Raw genomic sequence first — 7,429 nt, 5'->3', positions numbered from 1 at the left:
AACTATCAATCTTTTTATTGAGAAGTTCTACCTAATTTGAGAGCATGGTGACTAAATCGATGTTATAGACGTCGGCTATTTTCGTTGGCTTTGTCCTCATAACTTGCCACTGATAGTTATTCAGTGACACCTCCTTTATAAATTCATAAGCATCTTCCAGTGTTTTATTGTTGATGGTTCCGCCAGCAGCTGCGTCAATCATTTGTCTTGTCGAGGGATTCACACCATTGTACAACGTTTGAACTTGCAGCCAAAGCGGTAACCCATGGTGAGGGCACCTTCTCAGTAAGTCTTTGTATCTCTCCCATGCATCGTAAAGTGTTTTTAAATCCATCTGCACAAAAGAAGAGATATCATTACGCAATTTAGCCATTTTAGTCGGCGAAAAATATTTTAGTAAAAACTTATCGGTCATTTGTTCCCAAGTAGTGATAGACCCTCGTGGTAACGAATTCAACCACTGTTTAGCTTTGCTTCTCAGTGAAAAGGGAAATAACCGAAGATGAATGGCATCATCAAAAACGTCATTGATTTTGAATGTATCGCAAAATTCAAGAAAATTCACCAAGTGCGTGCTAGGATCCTCATCCTGCAAACCATCAAACTGAACAAATTGTTGTATCATCTGAATTTTGTTAGGTTTTAGTTCGAAATTATTCGCAGCAATAGCAAGTCTAACTATACTAGACTCGGTTCCTGTTAAAGAAGGTTCAGCATCATCATACATAGTACGTGGAGCAGGATTTTGATTAGCTGCAATTGCAGGAGGCAGCTGATCGCCTGGATTTTCGGCCATCTCTTCGGTTGGGGTTTGAGTATCGTCTTCTCGCTCGTTCTTCGTGTATCGTAAACTACGTCTTATTTCCATTTAATTTTTTCGAATTGTACGATCGATTTCTTCGTCAAAGAGTAATGGTCCTGACAAGTTTCTTCTAGTCATAAACTATAAAAACCTGCCAAGAGAGAAAAAAGTAAATTAATAAATAATAAATTAAAATAAAATTGCAAGAAAAATAAATGGCTAAAGTAATAAAAATTTAGTGTTCCTAATATTTCAGTTCCCCAGCAACGATGCCAAAAACTTGATCGCGTGATTCGTAACAAGTAATAAATATTTATAATGAAGATCAAACCTAGACTAACTATTATCACGACGAAAAGGCAAGCGCGCCTATGAAACAATAGTATAGTAATGGCAAGACCGAGATATCGTACCCAAGGGAACCAAAACTACTAGTAATAACTATCTTTTTATTATCTAGCCTAAGAATAAAAGGGTTTATTTATTAAACTAATTAACTGATTTAATCAAAGCAAAGAGAAAATTTGGAAAAAGACTTTGAAGAAAAGCAATTGATAAAGACGACACCCAATGAGGAATCCACCTAGATTTCACTTGTTATCTGACTCTGAACTGGACGATTTATTCACTTGACTTGATCCGTAGAGATCCCTAAGTTAAATTATTATCCCTATTCAAGACTAATAACGTCTAATCCCTAGATTGAATAACCGAGACTTTTCTCTAATTAACACTCTAGGGTTGCATTAACTCGATCTATGGATCCCCTTATTAGGTTTCATCCTAATCTAGCAAAATCTCGTAACCCTATTTCTAAGCATTCGATCAACTCCACTTAATTATGCCAAATCTACTCTTAGGCAAGGTCTATTCCTTCTCTGCATAAGCACATCAAATCATGAATTAATACCCGGAATATTAACTCATGCATTAAGAACACATAATTAAGAATAAATCAAGTATTTATCATACAGTTCAGATAATAATAACAAGATCCATCATAGGTTTTATCCCCCTTAGGTATCTAAGGGGTTCAGTTCATAATAAAATAAGAGTACATCCCAAAAGTATGAAAATAACAAAACATAAAGAAAACTCTAAAACCCCTGAAGGAATTCTGAGAGAGATCTTCAGTCTTGGAGTAGCTCCGGCTTTTGAGATGGATCGTCTGGCTTTCTTCAAGTAATTCTCGGTGTGTGGTACTATATTCCAGAAAAGTTCTAGAAAGAGCCGCCTCCTTCTAGGTCACACTTAGGGTGTTTATATAGGCTTTTGATTGGCTTTCCTCCTCCCTAAGTACCTTTTTCCGTGTAAAATACAACTCTTTGAAAAAGGGACACGCCCGTGTGCCACGGCCGTGTGACGTGATTACCAGGCCGTTTTCAATTCGTTAAATTGCACACGACCGTGTGGGCTCAATGGCCAGGCCGTGTGAATCGTGAAAACCTTGGTCGACACCCCTGAAGGCCACGAGCGTGTGAGAAGCCCGTGTGGCAAGGCTTAGGCCATGTCATCTTCTCGATTTGGTTCGTTTTTGTCCCTTTTAGCTTGTTTTTGGCTCCTTTTGACTCTTGGTGCTCTCTTAAGTACAAAACATGAAATAACCAGATTAAGAGCACCAAAATTCACAAATCTAGTAATAAAAATCCATAAATATGGTAAGTATTTGAGGTGTAGATATGTATAATTTTGCGTTTATTAGTTGATGGTTGTGGATGGATTTTGGATATTGGTTTGTTTGTGAAACTATGCTAAAAAAATGCATATTTGGGAGAGTATAGTTAATTGAATGGTATATGTGAATTAAGTATGAAATTAGATGGCATATCGTGGTATTTTATGATTTGTATTGATAGGTAATGAAATGGTATGGGATATGCTTGATATGAGGTTGATTTAATGACTATTATGCCTTGTGTTGGTGCCTTTAAATGGTGGTGTAGGTACATGTATTTTGGGTGGCAAAATGGCTTGGTAAATAGCCTATTTTTGTCCACACAGGCAGAGACACGGGAGTGTGTCTCAACCATGTGTGACACACGGTTATGTTACATAGTCGTGTGTCCCCTAGTGTTGAATTTGAAATCAAGTTAGTACGCTCCACATGGCCTCACACACGGGCGTGTGACTTGGCCGTGTGACATAAGTCAGTATACTCTACAAGTTTGGCACGGCCTAGCACACGGCTTGGCACACGGGTGTGTATGGCCATTTTTAGGGCACACGGGCTAGCCACATGGGTGTGTATGTTGGCCATGTGACCCAAGTCAATGAGTTACACGGGGTCAGACACGGGCTGGGACACAGCCATGTGCTTCCAATTTGAATGTTCACACGACTTGTGACACGGGCGTGTCACCGTCGGGCCATACGGGCGTGTGTCCCCTATTTTGTGAAAAAAATTCTAAGTTTCGTAAAAATTTCTTGAACTATCGGTTTAGTCCTGAACCACTCCTAAAGCATGTTTAGGGCGTCGTAGGCTCGTTATAGGGACATTATGCTTGAGTTTGAATAATGTTTAAGTAAAACGTGAAATTATATGTGAATTGAATGTTTAAATGTTTTATAAGTTAGGTCATACTCTATAACCCTATTCCGGCGTTGAATACGGGTAAGAGGTATTATAGTATTTATAGTGGATAGATGGCTAAGAGGGTTGCTAAAAATAGCTTAAAATATCTTAGGTTTCTCTTTCCCATGGCCAACCATAAATTGTGAAGATAAGGGGTTATTTACGTTCTTGAGTCATGTATGAAATCATGCTTGAATCTATAACAGCTCGATTTAGACCCTAGTCGGAACAATGGTTTTGGGACCACAAATTCGAGTCAGAAAGATATTTCAATAATATTTCCTTTGTTTACAATATGATATCTGATATGTATGAAAATTTCGTGTGAAAATTTTATCGTTTGTGTGTTCGATTTTATAAAAGGACTTAATCGAGTAAAATGCAAAAGTGACTTGCTAATTGTTAAAGGTGTCTATTTCCTATGAGGCATTAAATGAGAAGTCCTTATGTTGATATTAGACCATTGAATGTGATAATGGACATTTATAGACATGCATTATAATGTTTTTAAGTTAATTTATTAAGGTTAAATATGTAATTTAGTAATTAAACATAAATAAATAAAACAAAAGCCATTTTTCTCTCATTATCATCACTTAATCAATTTTTGAAGAAGAAAGAAAACTATTCTTAGGTTTTAAAGCATTCGGCCAAGTACTAGCTTAATTAAGGTACGATTTGATCGATTTTTTATGATTTTTACGTTTTTGTGATTGTTACTTTGAGTACTAGCTAGCCCATGCCTCAATCTTTTAAAGTGTTAATGATTTTGAAAGTTTTCATTGATGAATTCTTGTGTTCTTGAATGTTTGATGATAGAAAATAAATCTTTTTTGATAGATTATTATGTTTAATTAAGTGATTTTTGATAAAAATGTGTATTAAGGATTAAATTGTGAAATTTGTAAATTGAGGGGTCAAAAATATAAAATAAATGAAAGATATGGGCTGATAAGAACCTAAGGAGAATTCGACCTAACATGAGTTTATTGAAATTTTGTGTATTTTGTGTTGTTTTGAAATAGGGACTAAATCGAAAAAATGTAAAAGTTTAGGACCAAAGTGCAAATTGGCTAAATTATGCATTTGTGGATGAAATTGTTTGAATTGATGATTAAATAGATTAATTTTGAATACATATAGATCCTGAAAGAAAGAAATCGGATTTAGATCGGGGGAAATCGAAAGTTGACGAATTGTCGATTTAGTCTATTTATTTCGAACACGAGGTAAGTTCATATGCAAATAAATGTATTTGAACTGATTTATTCATGTTTTTATGATATTGAAATGTAATGAATGGCTATGAAAGATGAATATGTGAAATTGAGAAAACATCGATCAAATTATGGCGTCCGAAAGCCCCGTACGAACCATAGGAATATTTAGGAAACATATGTTGTAACACCCCTTACTCGTACCCGAGACCGAGACAAGGTACGAGGCATTACCGTACACAACCATGAACATTTCGGGAAGAACAGGTTATAAAATTTCATTCCAATTTAAAAACCAATTAAACAAAATCATATTGCCTTTATTATGGACCTACAAGGTCCAAAACATGCATTAAAAGCAGTCCGGGACTAAACCGAGAACTTAAGAAAATTTTAAAAAAAATTCATATTTAAGCCTCACACACCCATGTGGAAGCAATGCACACACCTGTGTGCTTGGGACACACCCGTGTCCTATAACCGTATGGAATTATTTTTCATTTCGAACCTACAGGAGTTTTCACACGGCCTAGCACAAGCCCGTGTCCCTGGCCCATGTCCCTCACACGGCCACGACACGCCTGTGTCATAGCCCATGAGCAAAAACCTGGACATTCTATTTATGACATAATCATTCATTTAGGAGCACACAGCCAAGGCACACGCCCGTGGCCAGAGGCTGTGTCCTCCACACAGTTGAGACACACGGCCGTGTCTCTACCCGTGTATTTACTACCATGCATACTGCCCTAAAATTCTAGGTGCAGGGGACACACGAACGTACAACGTGGCCATGGGAACTGACCATGTATCACACACAGCCTAGACACATGCCCGTGTGTCTACCCGTGTGGACCTTTTTGGAGGCTATTTTCCAAGCACTTGGTCACCCTCAAGCATCCATACACACTAATATACTTCTTGAACATTTATCATGGTATAAATGTACACTTTAAACCTTCTTGGCCAAGGTCATACATGTTACTTCATGTCTCTTTTTAATCTATATTGATATTACCTCTTTGTGTTACGGTTAACATTTCAAAAATCCCATTTTATACTTGGCCCATTTATAACCTGTGCTAATTATGACATAAACCATTTCCAAAAGATTTGGCCACATTGCACACATCCATTCATGGTATATCACATTAACCATCACAAGAAACATTCGAGCATAAACATGCACAACTAGTAGGTTTGCAACCTACATCAATATGAGCCATATCTCATGGCCATATACAAAATGAATAAGCATATCATTTAAGCCTTTACTTTGGCTAGCCAAATGACACATATAACAAAATTTACCAAGAATCCTTTACATGCCATTATAACAAAATAAAAATTTCTATATACCAAAGCAAGACAAGTTGATAGTGTGATCGGAGCTCCAACTATCTTCCAATCTTTTAGGAGTCTGCAAGCTCTGTAAGACAAGGGAAAGGAGAGAGGGGGTAAGCACTAACATGCTTAGTAAGTTCGGATAATGGGAAGGTAAACTTAGATATTCTCTCCAACAAGTATAGTATAATTTCCCTATCACATGCACTCAATCATCAAGTTAGTCTCATGTCAATACATCATAGCATCAACCTTAGATGAGGTCATCAATTCAAGAAATTTCATTTTCATTTCTCATTTTAATCCTATTAAATTTCTTGGAATCTCAATGGATATCCCATTTACCGTCATTTCATGCAAGTGATCATTTTAAGTATGCACTCTCGCGAACCTCGCTCTTACGGCGAGATTACTAGTCCAGGCTAAATCCCCCGTAATTTAAACTCATAGAGTAATATCGGGATTACCAGTCCAGGCTAAATCCCCTACAACGACATATACTCCTATGAGCTCGGATCTAAATTACCAGTCCAGGCTAAATTCAGATCCTAATCGAATTACCTGTCCCTACTAAATCCATTCCAGCACACATATTCTTCGGAAGGCTAGATCACTTTAAGATCACTCGTCCGAGCTAGATCCTTTTTGCCGTCAATTTATTCCTGGAAAAATCCATCAGATATCCTTTTTATTCAACCGGGACAATTTGTCAACTTTTCATTAACACAATATTTTTCATACATTATCTCACAACAGATAGCAATATTATAATTCATACATGAATATACATTTTTAATGTATTGAAAATAGTTTATATTCTAGTTACATGAACTTACCTGGTAATCATTTCGGATTCGAATTTTGGTTACTCCGAAACCTTTTGTTTTCCTCGGTCGACCTCCGAAATTGGTCTCTCGGGGTCTATATCAACAAAATAGATTATTAATACCTCACATTATTCATTTTCAGCCTAAGACTCAACCCCGGACAAAATGACTATTTTGCCTTTAACTTTTTACAACTTTTACAAATTAGGCCCTAAGCTCGTATAATGAAATGCATGTAATTTCTTGGTTACCCAAGCCTAGCTGATTATTTTTCATACTTATAGCAGCCAACATTTTCCTTCATTTCACATTTTTCTACCCATTTTTAAAACTTTTACAAAATGGTCCTTTAAGCCATTTCCATGAAAATCTACTTAGTAAAAGTTGTTTATATCTTTTAAACTCTCATATTCCTTCATAAATCATCTAAAAACTATCATCTCATGCATGGGTCAAATTTCTAACATGAACCCTAGCTTGAAACATGGGTAGAAATGGATAGAGCATGTTACGAGGATATCAAAATTACGAAAAACATTAAAAACGGGGCTAGGGAGCAGTTACTATTGAACTTGAAAATGTTGAAACCCTAGCTATGGAGAATATACAAATATCAGCTGTTATGGAGAAGAAGATGACTTATTTTAGCTTTCATTTTCCCTTTTTA

The 7,429-nt window shown here is 36.5% G+C and overlaps 1 non-coding gene across 1 annotated transcript; it reads left to right on the top strand.

Moving 5' to 3' along the window:
• Window positions 1-260: 260 nt before the first annotated feature.
• Window positions 261-367, top strand: LOC121228592 (small nucleolar RNA R71). Its single transcript, XR_005926168.1, has one exon. It is a non-coding gene; the product is annotated as a small nucleolar RNA R71 (small nucleolar RNA).
• The last annotated feature ends 7,062 nt before the right edge of the window (window positions 368-7,429 follow it).

The sequence above is a fragment of the Gossypium hirsutum genome, chromosome A04 (assembly GCF_007990345.1).
Source record: "Gossypium hirsutum isolate 1008001.06 chromosome A04, Gossypium_hirsutum_v2.1, whole genome shotgun sequence".
NCBI classification, from domain to species: Eukaryota; Viridiplantae; Streptophyta; class Magnoliopsida; order Malvales; family Malvaceae; genus Gossypium; species Gossypium hirsutum.
Note: the sequence above shows the minus strand (reverse complement) of the source record. Positions and strands in the feature narration are given on the sequence as shown.